Raw genomic sequence first — 24,094 nt, forward strand, 5'->3', positions numbered from 1 at the left:
AAAATGGCACTGGACTAAATGGCAGCAATGGCAGCTAAAAGACACTGCAGAAAAATGTCTTTAAAATGCTTAGAGGAAAATTATTTTCAAACTAGAATTGTATACTCAGCCAAGCTATCAAACAAAAATGATTATAAATTAAAGAAATATTCAAGTACACATAAAGCCTCAAAAAATTGACTCATGTATCACTTCTCAGAAAGCTACCAACATATGTGTTCTACCAACACAAGAAAGTGAAACCCAAACAGGGAAAACATGGGATCCCACCAACAGGGGAACTAACAAAGGAGAGGTCCCAAGAAGACAGCTATGCCTGAAGAAAACCAATGCACTGAAGCAGTGACACAGAAGAATCCAGGGAAGATCCTTCAGAAAAAAATAAAAATCAATAGATATTGATATGGTTCCATCCCTGGGTCGGGAAGATCCCCTGGAGAAGGAAGTGGCAACCCACTCTAGTATTCTTGCCTGGAGAATCCCATGGAGAGAGAATCTGGTGGGCTCCAGACCATGAAGTCGCAAAGAGTTGGACAGGACTAAACGACTAACACTTTCTCTCACACACACACACGTATATAAATGCATATATATGACTGATTACTTCATGAGTTTTGTGAAAAATCTAAGGATACTAGAGTTCTCTCAGCGAACAGAAGTTCTGATAGTGGCATAGAAAACTAAACAATCTGAAAAGAGGCAATTATTAACTCAATGAAGAATATCAGATCATACAAGAAAGCCATTGCAACCAGTGTACACTACTTAGCTCAGTAGTGAGCAATACTTATACAATCAGTATAGTAAACAGAAGATATGGATTATAGCAACAACAAAAAATTCTGTAACGCTTTGAACAGGGCAGAGGGTAGGAAAGGTGGGGTATAATGTATGTTAGAATGCTAAATTCTGACTTTGCTTAGTAGGAGTTAATAGAAAATACCTCAGGCTGATAAAAGTGTAACTCTAAAACCAATACATGAAGAAACAGACTAAGCACATTACTTAGAAATGTGAAGTTAAAGACTAGAGGAAACAGGTAAAAGAGTATGGAAGGAGACCTCAGAGATAAGGGAAGGGTGGGGAGTGGTCAGACAGAGGACTAAAATTTTTTGTTATGAAAATTTTAATAAGACTTGGATTTTTAACTTGTGTAGGGGAATTATGCTGACAAACATCAGAATCAGAAAAAGGAAGAACGGATATTAGGACAGAAATAAATGAAATAGAGACTTAGAAAAGATCAGTGAAACTAGGAGCTGGATTTTTGAAAAGATAAACAAAATTGACACTTTTAGCCTGACTCATCAAAAAAAAGGAGAGAGGTGGTGGGGGGAGGGTGTCCAAATAAATAACATTTAAAATGAGAGAGGAAGACATTACTGTCAATATCACAGAAATACAAATAATCATAAGAGAACACTCTAGATAATTTTATACCAACATATTGGTCAATCTAGAAGAAATGGATTGATCCCTAGAAACATACAATCTTCCAAGACTGAGTCAAGAAGAAAGAGAAAATCTGGACAGATCAATTACTAGTGATGACATTGACCAGTAATCAAAAGCCTCCCCATAAACAAAGGTCCAGGACAGATGACTTCACAGGAGAATTCTAACAAACATTTATAGAAGACTTTATACCTATCCTTCTCAAACTATTCCAAAAAGTTGAAGTTCAGTTCAGTTCAGTCGCTTAGTCGTGTCCGACTCTTGGCGACCCCATGAACCACAGCATGCCAGGCCTCCCTGTCCATCACCAATTCCCGGAGTCCACCCAAACCCATGTCCATTGAGTCAGTGATGCCATCCAACCATCTCATCCTCTCTTGTCCCCTTCTCCCCCTGCCCTCATTCTTTCCCAGCATCAGGGTCTTTTCAAATGAGTCAGCTCTTGGCATCAGGTGAAGAGGACAGAATATTTCCAAACTCATTCTATGAGGCTAGCATTAACCTGATACCAAAACCATTCTGTCAACAGGTACATCCTTGGGCAAATCAATTCACTTCTCTCTCTAGACTTCACTTCCTTCATTTGCAAATTATGGGGATTAGATTAGTACTATATAAATTAGTACTATATATATATTAATAATATATATTAATATATTAATAAATATTAATAAATATATATTAAATTAGTACTATATAATTCCCAACATGCCCTCCTGTCTTGGAATTTCTAGGATTCTAAAAAGTAGCCAAGGATAGGGATAAAACTGCTGCAGGTTCTGAGTCACAGTGATGATTCCTGCAGGCTACCTCAATGGAAGAACTTTCATGTCTGTGTTGGGTGAACTTAACATTTGACTGTCTGCAAGGCTGGAAATCGGTGAAAGGCTATTTTTTGGTCTGTGCTACAAGATGTTTACGTTTACTGAGCATAGAATTTTTTTAAAAAAACATATCACCAAATTCCAAATCAGTGGCTTCCAGTAAATTTAGAAACAGAAGTCTCAGACTTTCTAGATACTAACATTTAGGTGCTGGGTTACAGTGAACTGCAGAAAGAATCTTGGTTTCATAGCAAGTGCTATAGTCTCGAAGTTCTGAAAGTGCCTGTGCAATAGTACAAGGGGTTCACTCACCTCCAAGCCAAGTTAATTCTACAAACATTCCAGTACTCAGAGGAGGAGAAAAAAATAATAATTTCCAGTTGATTTCTTGATTGCTAATAACATTCTTTGAAGGAAATGGCAACCTACTCCAGTATTCTTGCCTGGGAAATCCCAAGGACAGAGGAGCCTGGAGGGCTACAGCGCACGGGGTCGCAAAAGAATAGGACACGATTTGGGACTAAACAACAATAACATTCTTCATCAAGAAACTTAGGCAGAAAATATTTCGTTTTCTGAACTAGCTATTACTGCCTTCCCCATGTGTCAAATATAAACTCTACAAGGCTCCAGATGGGTTCATCTTTTTTTTTCTTTCATTTTAATTTATTCTGTGTAGTTTAAAGTGAAAGTTAAACATCATACACACAAACCACAGACACTTTAGATATAGTGTTGACCATCATTAGAACAGTAAAGGCGAATAATCAATTTACGCAGACTCTTCATCTCTAATTTTACATCTCATTATACAAAGGTTAACTCTACATTTTTTGTGGCCCACCTTGGGAGCTTACCCACTTTATCCCAGTTAGGGCTTTCCCTGCAACAATCACATTCCTGGATCCTGCAAACGGGGAGGCCTCTCCATATTCTTTCTCCATACAGTTTTCTCTTCTTTAACAGAACTCAATGCATTAGGGATTTTTCTGGGCATAAACTAAAGCACAAAATACTTTGCTAAAACTTGTGGGGGTGTCAAAGATTAAAAAGGCATAGAACTTACCTTCAGCAAACGAAGGCAGGCATGCACAAAACCCAGTATCTGCAGGCAGACTGGTTGAGTTCTGCAATAAGGCCAAGAAACATCATCCTCTACGCCACTACTCGGAGAAGGCAATGGCACCCCATTCTAGTACTTTTGCCTGGAAAATCCCATGGACTGAGGAGCCTGGTGGGCTGTAGTCCATGGGGTCGCTAGAGTCGGACATGACTGAGCGACTTCACTTTCACTTTTCACTTTCATGCACTGGAGAAGGAAATGGCAACCCACTCCAGTGTTCTTGCCTGGAGAATCCCAGGGATTGGGAAGCCTGGTGGGCTGCCGTCTATGGGGTCGCACAGAGTCGGACACGACTGACGAGACTTAGCAGCAGCAGCAGCATGCCACTACTAATAAACATAAGGCTTACTCAAGTCCTCACTGGCTGATTACCTCACTCCCAATGCCAATCCTATTGCTCACCATGCCACTGGCTACTTCCAGTTTCAAGAACAAAGGATAAAGAAAACAGATAGACACATCAGAGTCAATTACAATAAATTGCAGAGTCAATATAAATTCTGCTGTAAGCCCCGTATCCTATCCCACTCTCTCTCCAAAGCCTAGGGATGGAAGGAAAGTAAGGAAAAAGGGGAACATGACTTTAGGTATGTAAGCAAGTGGGACAATGGGGAAAGCAGAACACTGATGGAGTGAAACAAGCAGGTAAACAAATAAAAAAGAGTTTTTCTCTCTTAGCACTTCCCAGGTGGTGCTAGTAGTAAAGAACCTGCCTGCCACTGCAGGAGACATACGAGACATGGGTTTGAGCCCCGGGTTGGGAAGATAATCTGGAGTAGGGTACGGCAAACCACTCCAGTATTCTTGCCTGGAGAATCCCATGGGCAGAGGAGCCTGGGAGCCTACAGTCCACAGGGTTGCAAAAAGCCAGACAGGACCAAAGCAACTTAGCATAGCATAAAGGACTGAAGGTGTGATCTTCAGAAGAATTAGTAAAGTGGTTGTTAAACTCAATCTTAGCAGGTGTGATTTCTGAGAAGGTTTGACTCTTCCTGCAGAGTTAAAGAAGTTGGGTGACGCAGACAGCGAGAACAGACTGGTAGTCGCCAATAGAGAAGTGGGGTGGGGCTGGGATGGATTCAGAGCGTGGGATGCAAACTATTACATACAGGATGGATAAACAAGGTCCTACTGTATAGCACAGGGAACTATGTTCAGTATCCTAAGATAAACCATAATGGAAGAAAGTGTGAAAAAATGCATGTGTATATATATAACTGGATCACTCTGCTGTACAGCAGAAATCTGCACAACAATGTAAATCATCTATATTTCAATGAAATACATTAAAAAAAAGAAGTGAAAATAAGACAGTGCCAGAGGGCAGATACCCCACTAAAAATAACCAATTTTGATTTGAACTTTCCTCTGAATTATCTACTAAACCAGAGGGGTGATAGGAAGGAACTCACATGTTCAAACATGTGATACAATGCCTGGCACACAGTCAGTCAGCATTTGGGAAGGTGATACAGTTCAATGGGTGGAACACAAAGAATTTAGACACAACTTCAAATGTGGCTCTGCAAAACTCTGTACCATTAGACAAAATACCTGCGTACTGAGTGGACCTGCCCTACCACTCATTGTTATGACAATGATACATGTACATATATAAATTCATACGCAATACTGCAGACAGACAAAAGACAGTCCCTGCCCTGGCTTTCTAATTGAGACTGAAAAACAGTCCCTAACCACGGAATAGATGCTAATTAAGTCTAATTTCCCTTGCTTGCTGCTGCTAAGTCGCTTCAGTCCTGTCCGATTCTGTGCGACCCCATAGACAGCAACCCACCAGGCTCTGCCGTCCCTGGGATTCTCCAGGCAAGAACACTGGAGTAGGTTGCCATTTCCTTCTCCAATGCATGAAAGTGAAAAGTGAAAGTGAAGTCGCTCAGTCGTATCCGACTCTTAGCGACCCCATGGACTGCAGCCTACCAGGCTCCTCCATCCATGGGATTTTCCAGGCAAGAGTACTGGAGTGGGGTGCCATTGCCTTCTCATTCCCTTGCTTAGTCAGTGGTAAATTATAATAAGATGGATTTACAGAGCTGAGCATTTATTTATTCATCACATAGAGCACATACAAAAGTACTAATATAAAAAGGGAGAGGGAAGTTTTGGTTGCTAAACATTTGGATAAAGGCTTGGTGACCAGGCATTCAGAATACGTGTCCCACCTGAGGTTTCATCTGGAAAGTATGACCACCATCATGACAGGCTGATATGGTTCTCAGATTAAGCAGGAGCTGCTTTGGGAAAAGATAGACAAATTCATTAGGTTACCTAGATGCCTGGTATTCAGAAATGGGTTACATGGATAAAGCACTGTATACTCTAAAAGTCTTAGATAAAAAAGTATTTCACTTTCTCTCTTCCCTATCTTCTGTCACTTCATCCTCCACCCTCTTTTCACAGCCTTTCTCCACATCGTGCCTCCTGCAATGGGAATAGGAAAGACATCACTCTACTTATATAGGTATGTTCTTTAGATTGACTGTTGTAAGCTGTCAAGAACAGCGGCTACAACAACACTGTAGATAAAATCATCATTAAAATATTGAATACAAACTGATCATTGAACATCTATATGTTTTTCTGTTCTAAGAATTCATATATAGTCAGATTTTCTTCAAGGTCTTGTCCTTTTTTCCTCCATCTGTACACTCTCATTCAACCACCCCCTGGATCACTAACTGCTAGTCCAGAATTTTGTTTCGTCCTAACCTTGCTACTGGGCTCCCCACTCTCAGCAGGGGATCCTCCACATGGGTACTCAATTGGTCCCTCAAACCCATGGAGTCTTATGATAAAACATTAACATCGCTCTTGAACTCCCCCCTCCTCTGACTTCCCGATTCTTAATGACACCCCCCACTCCAGTACTCTTGCCTAGAAAATCCCATGGACGGAGGAGCCTGGAAGGCTGCAGTCCGTGGGGTCGCTGAAGGTCGGACACGACTGAGTGACTTCACTTTCACTTTTTACTTTTATGCATTGGAGAAGGAAATGGCAACCCACTCCAGTGTTCTTGCCTGGAGAATCCCAGGGACTGTGGAGCCTGGTGGGCTGCCGTCTATGGGGTCGTACAGAGTCGGACACGACTGAAGTGACTTAGCAGCAGCAGCAATGACATCCAAGGCTCTAAAACCATGTCCAAATGTCAAGTCACAGGCAAAGTCCCATCCTTCTTCCTCTTTTTCACATTTGGTGTACAAGTCAACTTTCACTTGCCCTGAGGACTTATGTCAAGCCTCCTAACTTGTCTGTAAGACTTCAGGTCCTCTCCACACCAATTCAGCCTAATATTGATGCTTAAGGGAGCTTTCTAAAGCGCAAGACATTTCTCTCTTCAAATGCCTTCACTGGTCCCTAAATGCAACCAGAATAAAGTATAAACTTCCTGCCATGAAATTCAATGTCTCCCACAATGTGATTCTGGCATAACTTTGCAGGCCAAAGTGATATGACCCCTTCATAAACTGTATGTTCCTGCCAAATCAAGCCCTTTTTTGTTCCCAGCTTTACTTTGCCTTCTACGTCTTTACAGGTAAGCATAGCTCTAGGCAAATAGGAGACATTAAATCAATATCAGTTGAAAGACAACAGAATCTAGGTGGGAGTATACAATACACTGTAAAATTCTCTCAACCTTTCTGAATGTTTGAAAACTTTCATAATCAGATGTTGGGAAAAATACTAGTCCATGTAAGATGAAGGAATGAATCTCTTGGGAGCTGGGTTCTCCTCTCCAGATAACCATACAGGTACAAGAAGATATGCCAAAGGGTCTTTCTGACAGATGAGTAACAAAATATGGAGTTCCAAGAGGGAAAGGAGGAAAAGCTAGCCCTGGGATGCCTAAATAATTATTTTGGCCAGTAAACAAGACTAGCAATTTAAAGACTGCTACTAACTAGAATCAGAACACAGAGAAAAAGTTAGAAGATAAGACCTAAGGATACCGGCAAGATGTGATGCTAAGAATTTGCTTTTTCAGGTTAATGCATCTAAGGACATAGTGAGTTATTCCTCCCACCCCCATCTTGCTCTCAGATTCTAGGTTAAAGCAGTAAAAGTAGAGCATGTGGTTTCATTCAAGGCAGTACCTGCAATATTTCCAAGAGAGAGGAATCTCAATACTCTGGTTTTGGTTCAGTTATACCCAGCAGCATAGGTTTTATGAAGAAAGCACCTGATCACTCTCCTGTGAACTCAGTCTATTGCTTATATCTTTGAACTTGCAACTGCATAGCATGAAAATTCAAACCTTATTACTGATTTTGACCAATAAAGTATAGTTCTTAGCCCTCTTACAGCTTACCCCTCTCCCAAATCAATATAGATATTAACGATTTGTTCTTCTAGAGGCATCTTTCTAATTATGCATAACTGTATTCTTGCTTGGAGAATTCTATGGACAGAGGAGCCTGGGGGACCACAGTCCATAGGGTCGCAAAGAGTCAGACGCAACACTTTCACACACTTTCCTACTTCAGTTCTTTTAAAATGTTCTTAGTTCAGTCCCTGAAAATCCCACATCATTAAACCCCTGGGAATGTTAAATAAACATGTTTGCTCTTTAAAATGAACTATACTTCCTATTAAGAATGGGTCAGTACCTATTAAACTTGGATATTAGGAGAAAGATACAGGGGTGTCTGATGTTATCTGGGGCAGTAACTAAGTTCTTCCTCTCTTGCTGTCTTAATTCCACACACAACAGGGTAATATTCAACACAATTATCCCCTCCAACAAATCAAACATTTTCCAAAACAAAAAGTCATTAACCAAATACTGTCATGGTGTTTGCATCTTGTTCCCCAACCCCCTCAAGGGGAGTGAACTGATAAATCCAGGGGACTTCCCTTAACACTCTTCTAAGTCATTTGAACTGCCTGTCAGTCAAAGCTCACTTATTTCTCAGGCTATAAATTAAGCCTAGTAGAACTCCACTGTAAATTAGTTTATAAATGGGATTCACATATATTGTGGAGCCACTTATGCCCATCCCAAAGAACCAACTCCTGTAAAAGAAGAATAAGACTGCTTCTTACTAAGAACACTTGCATTACAGTATAAAGGGTTTCCACTGGACTTAGATTAGCCTGGAGTACAAATATAGAAAGCCTAATCAGCTAAAGGGTTTTGGCAACTTTTCAGACTTACTCATATGCTAACAAAGCAAGTGCAGTTACTTTCCCAAAAGTGTTCCAATCCCTATTTTGAACAACTTTCTTAAAAGTATTTTTTCAAGTTAATCAAAGTCCCACTGGATTTTTTTTTCCTCCTTAAATCTCTGTTCTTACTCATCCCACCACAACAACAACAACAACAAAAAAAAGTAAAAAGTTTTCATTGCACATTTAAGGGGATGTGGAAAGGACAAGTATCTTTCAAATGGAGAGACAGAAGCTCAGTAAGCGTAAATAATTTGCTCAAGGTCACCACTTAGCCAAAGGCAATGCTAGGATTCAAATCCATACATGTGCCAAAGTACTTTTTTTCCCAGGACATCAAGGGGATCTAAAAGGCACTGGATGCTTCCATTTCACACACATCTTACATGTTCCCCTGGCTCCTATGAATTCCCCTGCAAGGACCATATCCACTTGGCAGGGAGCTCTTTCCACCTGCCCCATGTCCTTGGTTTCCTCCTAGGTCTATATTCCAGGAAAAATAGCCTTTTCGTGTGCCTTCCTTCCTTCGCTCAAGCCAAGTCTCCTTTGGTGGGACCCGCACTAATCTAAGGCATTTTCCACTTTCTTCCATAAGATCCATGAAATCAAAACATCCCAAAGAGACTTGTTGAAGGGTGTCCCTCCCACCCCTCTTACTGAGAATGACTGAGGACCCCACAGCTTTGAGCTTCCCTGAAGCGCCCATGGCTTGGAAGAAGCCCAGGGGCGGTGTCTTCAAATTGCATTAATATCAGGAGCCTTCGGGGAGCGTGTTCCCCGCTGAGCGCACTCAAAGCAGAATTATCCAACTTGGAAACTACGAGCCAGCCAAGATCTCCCGACCCCATCTTACCACATCGAGATTTCTTCCTTTTCGATGCCAAAGGCTGATGAGACCGCCCTCCCGGAGCCTGTGAGTCCCGGGACTAGCGATCCCCGCGGAGCCGCGCACTTACGCAGGGCAGACCGCGCTCCTCCCGGCTTCGGAGTGCACGCAGAACCCTCTCAGGGTTCCCGAGTCCGGAAGAAGTAAGGCGGCCTTCTCCCTCGCCCCTCGCAGTCCCGAGTGTCCTGCAGACCGCGAGACTTTGAGTACCCCTCTCAGGAGGAGAAGACCCACGTGACCCAGACCTAAGTGGCCAGAGGTACGTCCCCACCCATTTCTGCCCACGACTTGCCCGCGCCCCATCAGAGTTTTTCCATCCTGAAAGAAGCCAACAATCTCAGCCTGAGATATTAACAATGAACCGAGGAAGACTGACGGTGTGGTGCAGCTCCATTTGATTTGTTTGTTCCTTTGTTTGTGGGTTTTTATTTTCTCTCCCACCTTTTTGAAGCTGCTATCTTAGAATTTCCACAGTATTTTGAAAAAATTTCCCCAAGCTGGTGCTTGCAAATCTGTTGTTTGCATCTGGAAGCAGAGTGGTATTTTACTCCCCCTGTTTAAATGCCCAACATACATTCCTAGATAGTTATTCCACATGGTAGTAGCACTAATGTTGGGGGCCCACTGAGAACCAGCACTGTGTCAAGTGCATTCTCTGCAGTGCTGCATACTGCATCGGAGTATTAGAGCAACTGGATGTACCCTGTGTTATAACTGTCCCCACTTTGCACTCAAGAAACAGACTTGGAGAGGTTAAGTAGCCCATTCAGGGCCATCTCTTTTAAGGGGCCTAACTGAGTAGGTAGTTTTAACAACCATTAGGTTCAGGCCACTGAGCCGGACACTGGGGGAAAGACAGAGGCTTGTTTAAGAAAAAGAAACAACAGACCCACCATGGTGTCACTTGTGCTAAGCTCATGTCACCAAACCAAGACTTAATACCTAACCTAGTTGCAAGTCCAACCTTCCCTCCCTTTTAACATAATCTCAACCAATCAGTCTGGAATTCCCTGGTCAGTGCCAGTGAGATAATTGGCCTGGTAGACTCTTTTGTCCCCCCAAAGTAGGTGACCTTGCCTGAAATAATTCATTTTTTTCATTTATGACTTCCTGTTCCTCCCTTCCTGTGCTTTTAAGAACCTTTGCTTTTCTGCAGCTTTTTGAGACTCCTTTCTTTTTGTTAGATGGGATGCTGCCCAGTTCATGAATCCTTTAATAAAGCCAATTAGATCTTTAAATCTACTCAGTTGAATTTTGTTTTCTTAAGACTAAAAAGATCTGAAAAAGATAAGGAGATTGTAGAAGCACAGAGATAAGAAAAAATACAGGAGTGTCATCATTCCCATGTCCCCCACATGTCCCATGGTTCAGAAATGGCAATTATGAAAGCATCTTAGCCAAGCCACCTGACTTTGAATTCTCGCTCTGCTCTAGAGCTACGAACTCTGATCCATTGTTTTTAAAGATGGCCAAAACAAGGTCACCATGCTCCTTTGCAAGGTGAATTAGCCATTCCTCCCATCAAGAGGTGAAATATCTCTTCCCTCCCCTTGAATCAGAACTGGCTTTGGCACCTGTTTTGACCATTAGAATGTGGGCAAGTGCTGGTTCCTTCCTCGGATCAAAAGGCCTTGCAGTTTCTACTCTTAGACAGCCTCCTTGGGACCACCATGACCAGAAGCTGGTATGGCTCCTATAGAGTGAGAGGTCAGGTGCAGGAGAACTGAGCCATTTCAGGGACAAAAGCACCAACTGGGAGCTTGGTGAGAGAAGCCACTGGGACCTTCCAGCTCAGCCCACCCTCAGCAAGAATGCAGCTGCATGCGTCAGCAGTGAAACAGCCCAGCCAGCCCACCAATCGGGAAAAAATTCACTGTTATTTTAAGTCACTTCAGTTTGGGGGAGTTTGTTATGCAACTAAGGGTAACTGTAACATTAACTTTCAGATCTGGAACAAATTTCTTAATGTCACTGAGTCTTGGTTTTCTCATAAGTACTTATTTTATTGGGTTGTGGTGGGCACTAAATGTAATGTACCAGAGTATGTACTGAGGCCATCACTGTCTGCCATCTTATGCTTTCGAACTGTGGTGTTGGAGAAGACTCTTGAGAGTCCCTTGGACTGCAAGGAAATCCAACCAGTCCATCCTAAAGGAGATCAGTCCTGGGTGTTCATTGAAAGGACTGATGTTGAAGCTGAAACTCCAGTACTTTGGCCACCTGATGCGAACAGCTGACTCATTGGAAAAGACCCTGATGCTGGGAAAGATTGAGGGTGGGAAGAGAAGGGGATTACAGAGGATGAGATGGTTGGATGGCATCACTGACTCAATGGACATGAGTTTATGTAAATTCCGGGAGTTGGTGATGGACAGGGAGGCCTGGCATGCTGCAGTCCATTGGGTCTCAAAGAGTCAGACACAACTGAATGACTGAATTGAACTGACACTATGTAAGGAACTAATTCTACACACTTATCTTTTTCTGGAGAAAAATTTCATTGGTGGGAAAAAAATTCTTCGTTTAAGACCAAGATCAGACCACCCTTAACAAACTATTAAATAAAATAGATTCAACCTTCCTACCTTGACAAATATGACTTTGTCGTGACCTGAAAGACCAGATTCAAACTCCTTGATGATCTGCACCTCCATCTGGTGACTCGGGGAGAGCTGTTTACATAGAGGTGCCTCTTTTTAAATACCTGATTGCTTGCACTGTAAGTCTGGGGAGCCCACCTAAATCAGCATCTCCTGAAGTGGGTTTAACTGAAGTGACCTATTGTCAGGACTAAGAAACTGGTTCAGCGAGATAGAACAGTCTACAAACTGAACTTTTGGACTGTGAAACTTCTTGAGGAAGTTTCAAAGGCAAAACTGTAAGGAAGCCAGATTTGCCACCCTAAATTGTGTTTCTTTGGCATGAGGATTATTTTAGGTTGATTGTCTTTAAGAAGCAGAAGACTCAGGAGGTCTTTTAAAAAAAAAAAAATTCTTCCTTAACCTGCTTAAAAGAATTTAGATCAGGGACCTGATCCAGGAAGAGCACCATCGCCAGAAATATCTACAAAGAATACAGGTTAGGGGTGGTATGGAAACTGAGTAGGGCCTTAAGACCAAACATTTGCATAGCAAACATTTGTTTACTAAACATTTGTTTTCATCTCCTTGTGAATTTCCTTTCCTTGTTTTGAGATCCCAAATTCCTACTCCCTTCTCCTTCTCTCTGATGGCATGTAACTCTTAAATTACCTAACTCGTCTGTTCACCTCATTTTTCTTATGGGACCTCTGTCTGTACATAATTAAATTTGACTTTATCCTATTAATCTGTCTTATGTCAGGTTAATTCTTACCAATCAGAAGAACCTAGAATGAATATTTTTTTTTTCTTTTTCCAACAGTGACATTCACAGGTTCTGGAAGTTAGGATTCAAACGTCTTTGGAAGGAGTGGCATTATTCAGCCTATTGTAGTCATAATGCAAATTATATTTTTTACTAGAAGATGTGGTCAAAATAGATTGAAAGCCACTGAATTGGAAGTCTTCTGAATTTTTCAAGTAAGCTGTATTGCTTATTTTTTTTTATCATAAGTGTAATACATGATCCTTATACAACTATGAGGCTGTATTAAAAGATCAGATAAAAATCCCATTGTGACTCCCTAGAGATAACCAAATGATATATTTTTGTCTAATTTTTATCTGTACAAACATGTTTAAAACAAAATTGGAATCATACGGAGATACGTGTTCTTCTGTAGCAGTTAGCATATTATATCCCAATTATTTTCACACACTATTAATTCAAAAATATATTAATGGCTACATAATGTTCAATTATATGAGTATACTATGATTTAATCAACCATTTTCCAACATTTGGTCATTTGGGTTGCTTCCAATTCTTCCTTGCTATTAATTCACTAAAAATAATCCCCTGCAAAAGATGAGGGGAACTTCTGTAATAAATGACCACAAACTGGGTGCTTTAAAACAACAGAAATTTATTCTTTCACATTTCTGGAGAGGTCTAAAATCAAGATGTTGGGAGGTCAGCTTTCTCCTGAAACTCTGGGGGAGGATCCTTCCTTTCCTTCTCCGGCTCCCAGAAGTCCCTCGAATTTCTTCCCTGTAACTGCATCACTCCAATCTCTGCTCCACGTTTGTGTGGTTTTTTCTCTGTGTGTCTCATATCTTCTCTTCTTTCTATGCAGATACAAGTCATGGGATTTAGGACCCATTGTAATCCAATATGACATCGTCTTAACTTGTTCCGTCTACTTAATTGCTAAGGCGTGTCCAACTCTTTTGTGACCCCTGGACTGTAGCCCACCAGGCTCCTCTGCCCATGGGATTTTCCGGGCAAGAATACTGCAGTGGGTTGCCATTTCCTCCTCCAGGGGATTTTCCCAGCCCAGGGATTGAACCTGAGTCTCCTGCATTGGCAGGTGAATTCTTTACTCAGCCACGAGGGAAGCCCGTTCCATCTACAGAGACCTTATTTCCAAATAAGGTCACATTCTGAGATTCTGGGTGGATATGAATTTTAAGGTGGGGGGCATTAGTCAACCCACTACAGTCCCTGTGGAAAGGAGGATACAACTTGGAAAGATACTTGGGTACATTGAGAGGATTTGGGGATGGCTCACCATGGGATGGGCAAAAAGGATGAATCTATACATTTTCATGAAATAATAATTCTCCAGTGATCTGTGGCTTCTGAAATGACCCATTTAGTGAACCCATGAGCAAATTCTGTTTGGAAACCACATTTCAATGGAGAAGATCGTCTTTAGGCTGTGCTTGCATCCATACTGCACGGGCAAAATCAGCAATTAAATGGGAGAGAATTGGTGCATTTCTTTCTTTAAGGACAAATGTATTCCTTTTCTATACTATTCACTGACTGGCTTATTTTGGCATAGCTGGTTAAATATTTCTAGTATTTTAAAAAGTATTTCTTTACATTTCTTTCCAAATGACCATTCATGTAATCAACTTAACAGCTGAAAAAATCAAAATATATGACATGCAGAGGAGGATCAAACTGCTAGAAATAATATTTTTAACCCATTCCTTGTATCAAGAGTTCTCAAAGATGGGCAAAAGAGTGGCTTTGTAGAAAGACTGGTTAAGGCTTCTTCTCTGATTTACTTTTCTTTTCTTTTTTTTTGTAATATATATTTATTTGGCTCTGCCAGGTCTTGGTTGCAGCACTTGGGATGTTTAGTCTTAGCTGCAGCATGCAAACTCTTAGTTTCAGCATGTGAGATATAGTTCCCTGATCAGGGATTGAACCTGGACCCCGTGCATTGGGAGCATGGAGTTTTAGCTACTGTACCACCATGAGGGAAATGCTTTTCTATGCATCCAGATTCAGTGGAAGACACGGATAAGACACAATTCAGTACCTTTTAGCACAATCCAGAGGGAAGTCTCTCTGATTGGCTTTTCTGAGAGCAGCTTTAAATTGGCCAGTTGATCGGTCCAGATGACTTCAGGGTTCCCCTGAGCCCTGTGTTCTCTGTACCTGCACATCCTAGGGGAGGTTCTGGTTTGTTAACCCTGGTGGTTGAGAGCATGAGTTGGACCCTGGTTCAAATCTAGAACCTGCCATCTGGTGACCTCAACCAAGTTATTTAATCTCAGCTTTTTCTTTCCTTCATGGTAAATAATATTAGCTATCTCACAGTGTTGTTAAGAGGGTGAAATGAGAGAGTGTCCATAAGGTACTTGTCATATAGAATGGGCCCAAGAAACCGTAGCTATAGCAGTAGTGATGATGACACTCTGTGAGATTCAGTCTGTGAGATTCCAGGCCTGTGACTGTCATGCTTTGACTCACCCTAGACACTGAGTTGTGTCTTCTCGCCCAGTGTCTCCCACTGTATCTGGACACATAGAAAAGCATGTCCCTCACTGATCTGTGACCAGAGCTTTGCAGTCTTACTTTCCAACTAAGAAGACACAGAATAGTTCATTTCCTCAACTGAAGCAGATAAATACAATTCCAGTCATCTTGGCTTTCACATTTGTAGCTGCTGCTACCAAGATAATGCAGACCTAGAAGAAAAATCAGAGGAATTAGCCTTGTACAGAGCCATGTCCCTGTTGGAAGTGGCTGTGTCTTTCCCTTCACTTGTCATGACTTCTGCCATTGCTCCTTTTAAGTATTGTTATGTATCTTCTATGGAGCCTCATGGCTTGAGAACACAGCTCGGAGGCAGCATCAGAAACAGGAACGTCACAGTCTACCCATTGTATTGCTGTTGTTGTTCAGTTGCTCAGTTGTGTCCAACTCTTTGCGACCCCATGAACTGCAGCACATCAGGCTTCCCTGTCCTTCACTATCTCCCAGAGTTTGCTCAAACTCATGTGCTTTGAGTCGATGATGCCATCCAACCATTTCATCCTCTGTTGCCCTCTTGTCCTCTTGCCCTGAATCTTTCCCAACGTCAGTGAGTTGGCTCTTTGCATCAGGTGGCCAAAGTATTGGAGCTTCAGCTTCAACATCCGCCCTTCCAATGAATATTCAGGGTTGATTTCCTTTAGGATTGACTGGTTTGATATTAACTTGCTCTATAAACATGTTGCTTCAGAAAAGAAGTCAGATGTGTCACATTCACACACTTGCAAAAAAAAAAAAGTCATTGTGCTATGAGGAGAGGAGAGCAGAATGGATCCAGTACCTGTTCTGCCATCAGCTTTGAGAAGTAGGCCCAAGTGGTGATGACCCAGCTGTAAGGCACAAATGCATGCCCTGATAAATTGATGGAAACAGTCTCCTTACAGTTAGTAAGGAAGGGCCACCTCCTAAAAACAGCAACATACTACAGACTCAGGGAACCTGAGGATAATTACATGGTAATTATTTATAATAAGCGCTTCCACTCTCAGCACAATTATCCCTCCCTGGATTGCCTGCCTCCTTGTGCCTGGGTTATGTGGGGAAATAATATCCAAATTAATCTATATCTTTTGTAAGTGAACCTATTCTCCTCTGATGATCCAGCTCCTTTTGGCAGCAGGTGTTAAATCTTCCTTACAAAAGGCATATTTTCAACATCCCTTCGGTTATAGAGAAAGCCAGCCAAACAAGACTTTGGTGGATTAAGGATGAATTATGGGATTAATATAGATTTGGCCACTAAGGACAGCAGAGCTGGCTCTGTGTAAAACTTGAGAAATAATCACAGCGAAGCTTTGCAAGGACTCATGGTTTGCTGAACACTTTTCATATATATCATCTCTTTAATTTGCACGCCAGCCCTGCAAGGTATATATTGATATTATGATGAACCTGCCAGTATGATCACTAAAATATCTGATTAAGGGCACAGCCTGGCTTATAGAGAAGATGGATGGGGATTTGAATCCCAGCTCAGCTGCTTATTAGCAGTGTGACCTTTGCTGTGTTAATTAACCTCCCTAAGCCCTCACTTTCTCATATATGGAAAGAGGAGAGCCCTACAGGGCTGATTTGAGGATTTACTAACTTGCACATAGAGCTAGTATGTGCAATGCCTGACCCATAGCAAGCAAGTCATTCATTGCTGAAGGCAAATTTTACAAATGATAATCAGAGATCAAAGAAATCAAGTCAGTGAAATGGCATGTGGTGTCGCCTCTTTTTCTTTTATTCAGGTTTTCTTTTATTTTCCTTTATTATCAATAGTGATTTGTTCAGCCTCTCCTTACTAACAAAAGATTGTGCCTATGATTAATTGCATGATTCAATGCAGAGATGACCTAGGAAAGTGACTCTCTACCTTTCTGGTTCTATAACCTCTTGAAGACTTCCAGGAATTTCAGGAATTAAGTGATATTATAGCCTTTCTCTCAACCCTGGTTTCCTCATCTGAAAGCGGCTGTTGTAACAGCTCATGGACACCTTCTGCCCTCACTACTGTGCTTACCCCAGAGGGGGGTAATGGATGACTGGGTGAACTAAGGAGTAAGAATGCACTGGGCTAATTAACTGTGCAGTGCATGTCACGGATGGCACAGTGATCACCCGTGTGATGTAAACTGCCTGAGCTTAACTGGTCATCCTCCACCCACAGAGAGATCTGTCAGCAAAAATGAAAAAAACTGATTCCTTCTCCTTCTCGAAAGAACTCAACACTATATTATTAAAATCTGGGCTTCTCTGCACCAGAATGGTCAGAAGAGTTAATACCCCACCTTGCCTCTTTCTGTGTACCCAGTTGTTCATTTCTCTCAGGAAATTCTGGACACAAATAAACACATCAAAATATAGTCACTCTTCATTCTTTATGGATTCCATGTTTGCAAATTCACCTCCGTGGTTTAGAGAACAGGGCTCTCAGAATTCCTTGCCCAAAGTCTACAAGTCTGATTCCAAAGTCTGCATGCTAATCTTTTCTGGTTTTATGCTCCCTTTGGGAAGTGTCAAAGAGCACTTACAGATCTTACAAGTATAAGATAAGGTGTCAAGGAGCTGGACAGGCTAAAAGGCTATCATGCTGTTTACTACCAAGTTCTAACACAGAACTGTAAGAAAGGCATCTCAGAACTCTAAATTAAAGTCTCGTTTTACAGGTAAAGTTATATTTCTCAAGATAAAAAATATCTGAAATCAGAGGGAACAAAAAGTACCCATCACTGAACTAAGAAAGTATCTTGAGACGGAAAAACAAGGTAGGCAGTTGCACATAGTCAATGGATCAATTTATTATAGCATGAATTACATACAGAGTGGAACTAGACAGACAGCAGTATCCCGGATTGTACTGTAATTCTCCGTGCAGCTAAGGGGCCTTTGGGACATTTCTATACTTAAACTAGGATATTTGGCCTTGGAGTACAGAATGAAGCAGGACAAAGGTTAATAGAGTTGTGCCAAGAGAACGCACTGGTCATAGCAAACACCCTCTTCCAACAACACAAGAGAAGACTCTACACATGGACATCACCAGATGGTCAACACCGAAAACAGATTGATTATATTCTTTGCAGCCAAAGCTGAAGAAGCTCTATACAGTCAGCAAAAACAAGACCGGGAGCTGACTGTGGCTCAGATCATGAACTTTTTATTGCCAAATTCAGACTTGAAGAAAGTAGGGAAAACCACTAGACCATTCAGGTATAACCTAACTCAAATCCCTTACGATTATACAGTGGAAGTGACAAATATATTCGAGGGATTAGATCTGATAGTCAGAGTGCCTGATGAACTATGGTGGGAGGTTTGTAACACTGTATAGGAGACAGGGAGCAAGACCATCCCCAAGAAAAAGAAATGCAAAAAAGCCAAATGGTTGTCTGAGGAGGCCTTACAAATAGCTGTGAAAAGAAGAGAAGTGCAAAGCAAAGGAGAAAAGGAAAGATATAAACATCTGAATGCAGAGTTCCAAAGAATAGCAAGGAGAGATAAGAAAGCCTTCCTCAGCGATCAATGCAAAGAAATAGAGGAAAACAATAGAACAGGAAAGACTAGAGATCTCTTCAAGAAAGTTAGAGATACCAAAGGAACATTTTATGCAAAGTTGGGCTCGATAAAGGACAGAAATGGTATGGACCTAACAGAAGCAGTAGATATTAAGAAGAGGTGGCAAAAATACACAGAAGAACTATACAAAAAAGATTTTCGCAACCCAGATAATCAAGGTGGTGTGATCACTCACCTAGAGTCAGACATCCTGGAATGTGAAGTCAAGTGGGCCTTAGGAAGCGTCACTATGAACAAAGCTAGTGGAGGTGATGGAATTCCAGTTGAGATATTTCAAATCCTAAAAGACGATGCTGTTAAAGTGCTGCACTCAATATGCCAGCAAATTTGGAAAACTCAGCAGTGGCCACAGGATTGGAAAAGGTCAGTTTTCATTCCAATCCTAAAGAAAGGCAATACCAATGAATGCTCAAACTACCACACAATTTCACTCATCTCACATGCTAGTAAAGTAATGCTCAAAATTCTCCAAGCCAGGCTTCAGCAATACGTGAACTGTGAACTTCCAGATGTTCAAGCTGGTTTTAGAAAAGGAAGAGGAATGAGCAGTCAAGTTGCCAACATCTGCTGGATCATGGAAAAAGCAAAAGAGTTCCAGAAAAACATCTATTTCTGCTTTATTGACTATGCCAAAGCCTCTGACTGTGTGGATAACAATAAACTGTGGAAAATTCTGAAAGAAATAGGAATACCAGATCACCTGACCTGCCTCTTGAGAAACCTGTATGTAGGTCAGGACACAACAGTTAGAACTGGACGTGGGACAACAGACTGGTTCCAAGTAGGAAAAGGAGAATGTCAAGGCCATATATTGTCATCCTGCTTATTTAACTTATATGCAGAGTACATCATGAGAAACCCTGGGCTGGAAGAAGCACAAGCCGGAATCAAGATTGCTGGGAGAAACATCAATAACCTCAGATATGCAGATGACACCACCCTTATGGCAGAAAGTGAAAAACTGAAGAGCCTGTTGATGAAAGTGAAAGAGGAGAGTGAAAAAGTTGGCTTAAAGCTCAACATTCAGAAAACAAAGACCATGGCATCTGGTCCCATCACTTCATGGCAAATAGATGGAAAAACAGTGGTAACAGTGGCAGACTATTTTGGAGGCTCCAAAATCACTGCAGATGGTGACTGCAGCCATGAAATAAAAAGATGCTTACTCCTTGGAAGAAAAGTTATGACCAACTTAGACAGCATATTAAAAAGCAGAGACATTACTTTGCCAACAAAGGTCCATCTAGTCAAGGCTATGGTCTTTCCAGTAGTCATGTATGGATGTGAGAGTTGAACTATAAAGAAAGCTGAGTGCCGAAGAATTAATGCGTTTAAACTGTGGTGTTGGAGAAGACTCTTGAGAGTCACTTGGACTGCAAGGAGATCCAACCAGTCCATCCTAAAGGAGATCAGTCCCGAGTGTTCATTGAAAGGACTGATGTTGAAGCTGAAACTCCAATACTTTGGCCACCTGATGCCAAGAGCTGACGCATTTGAAAAGACCCTGATGCTGGGAAAGATTGAGGGCAGGAGGAGAAGGGGACGACAGAGGATGAGTTGGATGGTACCACCAACTCAATGGATATGAGTTTGAGTAGACTCCAGGAGTTGGTGATGGACAGGGAGGCCTGGCGTGCTGCAGTCCATGGAGTCGCAAAGAATCAGACATGACTGAGCGACTGAACTGAACTGAAACTAGGATATGAGGGTACGTGCTCAGAGACAAGGAGTGTATTCCTGTGTCACAACTGTATCTGACCTATGACGGGTGACTAGTTTTGTGGGTGCCAGAAATGTGTCAGTATCATTGTTTGGGGACTAACAGAGCATAGAGGCCACCTACAACTAATTAACACTAAAAACTATCTTTTAAGGGCAAAACCCTTGACAATAGAGAAGAGATTTACTACACAGTATAGGCCTGCTGCTGCTAAGTCGCTTCAGTCGTGCCAACTCTTCGTGACCCCATGGACTGCAGCCTACCAGGCTCCTCCATCCATGGGATTCTCCAGGCAAGAGTACTGGAGTCGGGTGCCATTGCCTTCTCTGCAGTATAGGCCTAGGTATGGTTAGTAGAAGGACAGGAGGAACTGAAAAAGCCCAAGATGGTGTTGGTTATGCTAACAGCCATACCAGAGGATAGAACGTATTTCATTTGTTACTTTGGTTGACAAGTTTTAAATACTTAGACATACGATACTTGGACCTCCATCCGTACTTTGGGCTTAGAAAGAAATTAACCTTTGTTGACTCAAGTTACTAATATTTGGGGCCATCATAGCCTGGTTTATCTGGCTATTACATCAGCGTAGTGGGTTTCTCAGTTGCAGAACCTCTGTAGGTGTAACTGATCAGGTGAAAGAATGGCAGCATGGATGCCAGTGCAGGCTAAACCCAACAAGGAGTGCTGGGAGCCTCTGAGAATGTGACTGTGTTCCGTGGTGAGGGCTGCCCTGGGGCATCTCTGTAATCTGTCTGAGGCAGGATGTTGACACATGAAGAAGGGGCACCAGTCAGCTTTACCGAGTAACCGACAGAACAAGGGCCAGAGAGACTGAATCCGGCGGATTCTATATTCTATATATTCTAATCCTTTCCCTTCTATATGCAAGGAATAGCCGCTAGCATGTTCTAGGATCTAAGTGGGAGGAGGGTAAAGAGAGATTCCCCATCCCTTTTCCCCGTCCCTATAAACCAGTCATTTTTGGACATCTCTTCAAATTCAGCAAGGGTGAGCTCAAACTGGCTTCTTTTCCAACAATATAAAGACATAGGGCATTTCTTATACTTCAGGTGTGACCAATCAGTGCATATCTGACCAACATATAAAGCACTATTATTATCATTTAAACTTGGTTTATACCATTTCGGAGAAAACATTTTAACAGCCTAAATAAAAAAAGCAATTATCAAAAAAAAAAAAATCTCTTTTCAAAGCTAGAAGGGAAGACAAAGACCCTCTGGTCCTTGAATATTAAAAGGTATTGAGCTCTAAAAGCAAAAACAAAAACAAAAAAAGGTGTTGAACCCTAAAAAAAACCCAAATGATATTGAGCCCTTACTATCAGTCAAAAACCATGCTTAATATATCACCCACATTATCTCATTTAGACCTCACACTAACCTTAAAAGTTAGGTATCATATTCTTGATTCTATAACAGAATTAACTGCAGAATAGAGATATTCAATAATTCTTCCAAGGTCAAGTGTCAGAATCAAGATTCAAATTGAGGCCTATCTGATACTGTCTTTTCACATCTATGTCTAGTAGCCTCCATTCTGAAGCTTAAATAAATAATTGGATTATTTACTTCACTTGCTCTACTTCCCTACTTCTAAATCCTGTCCCTTTGGCAAAGTCACCAGCGCACAGCCGTCCCTTATCTGGGACCAGAAAGTTAGTCTGGCTGGAGGGGACCAGTTGACTTCTTTTTTTTCTTGATATTTGTGTAATGTTTTTTTCTTGTGTTAAAATTAGATGTATTAGTCTCTTCTTTGTGGTAAATTTCTTATAAGGTACAGAGCGGCTGGAGAGGACACTTCTTAAATACCCTCTGTTTGTGTTGAGACAGCATTAGAGCATCCTGTCAGGGTCTGAGCGTCAGGCAAGAAGCCATGAGGTGATGGGTCCAGAGGAGCCCACACGCGCTCCTACTGAGTGGATCAAGCATTCAGCCTTTGGCTGTTGGTTAGCAAAGTTACTTGTACACTTAACCTTGTTTTTTCCTCTTAAATCTAAGAAGGGACAGGGTAGAACAGTGAAGTGTGATAAAATGGAGGAAAGTTTACATAAAAGGTTATTCCTAGACTTCAGAGAGAGGCGCTTTGAAAATCATGCATGTGCTTAGAATTGACATCAAGATCTTTTCTTTCCCTTACCCTACCACACTAGTCCATTTCCCTCTGTAAAATCTCATGTGGCATGTCACCTTCCTCGCAAATCTTTTGCAAAGTAATCACATCTCTGTATTAGGTTTCATGTTCTAAAAATGTCAAAACAAACCCAAATGATTAAATGCCATGGATTAAGCTTGTTACTTCTCTAAAATTGATATGAAGGATATATTTTAATTAGAAAATTATAAATGTAAGCCACTGTATCAGTATCAGTGCAGTGTAGTATATCAGTATCAGTGGAGGTGTATCAGCCACCTCCAAAATATGTATAAAGCTCTAACTGAAAAAAAAGTTCAATTCTGTGTAATGACAATGATCTTGCTAAATAACTGGCCACTTCTCATTTTATTTCATTTGGGTTGAAATTTTGCCCTGAGGCATTTAGAATAAGACATTTCTTAAAAATGTCATCTAGGAAAGAATCTTTGAATTTTTTCTCTGTCTATAAACTCTACTTAAACATGCATTTATTGATATGATTTTGACCATGGAGCTTTTTATTAGTATAGAAGTGACTATTACTTCGTGGCATACTTTACCCAAGGCATTCTGCTAAATGTTCAGATTTTTCGGTTCTGCATAGCTAAAGACAATATCCAAGTAGTTTGAGCTATCTCTCAAAACTAACGCTTGTTTTGTGCACCTGAGGATCTGTGTACCCTGAATTCTCAGTGTTAAAATCCTGTCGCTGCCAGTCACCAATACATCTAATTTTAACGCAAGAAAAAACGTCTCGCCACCATCAAAAAAAAAGCTACCCTTTGAGGTTAATTTTCTTTTTCACGCATTTGTCCATCCTGCTCCCTCTTGGTGTCAGCAGGAAGTAATCTCACCTACGGAAAGAAAGCCGGTATCCTAGCCTATCCTAGCCGTGCTGACAAATTGTAAGCAAATAATTGCTGAATTGTATCCCTTTTTATTTCCAAAAGAAGAATAATGAAGAGCTCTCTTTTCTTCCACTTAACATCCTAATCACCCACACCTACAATTTACATGGCGGCTACCCACACCTCTGCACAGGAAGAGAAAAAAAAAATGGAATAATGAGATGTGACACCCCTCCCCCCACCCCACCACACACATTGAAACCTGTCTCTAGTACATCCTTAATCAATCTGAAATTGCTGTGGGGACTATACAATCCTCCCCTAGTCAATGCACAGCCCCTGCTGGTTTAGGGAGCTACACAGCTTGTGGTAAACTGCTCTCCATTATTTGTCTATATTTAGAACTTCTCTAGAGAAATGGCA

General features: G+C 41.4%; 1 protein-coding gene across 2 annotated transcripts in view; it reads right to left on the reverse strand.

Moving 5' to 3' along the window:
* The window catches only part of CPVL (carboxypeptidase vitellogenic like), a 127,459-nt gene extending 117,812 nt beyond the window's left edge, over positions 1-9,647 (reverse strand). For both annotated transcript variants that reach the window (XM_070368794.1, XM_070368795.1), the window contains exon 1: positions 9,440-9,647. The gene's annotated coding sequence lies outside the window, so the exon portion shown is untranslated. The remainder of the gene's footprint in view (positions 1-9,439) is intronic.
* Positions 9,648-24,094: the final 14,447 nt, after the last annotated feature.

Source organism: Bos mutus, chromosome 4, assembly GCF_027580195.1.
Source record: "Bos mutus isolate GX-2022 chromosome 4, NWIPB_WYAK_1.1, whole genome shotgun sequence".
NCBI lineage: Eukaryota > Metazoa > Chordata > Mammalia > Artiodactyla > Bovidae > Bos > Bos mutus.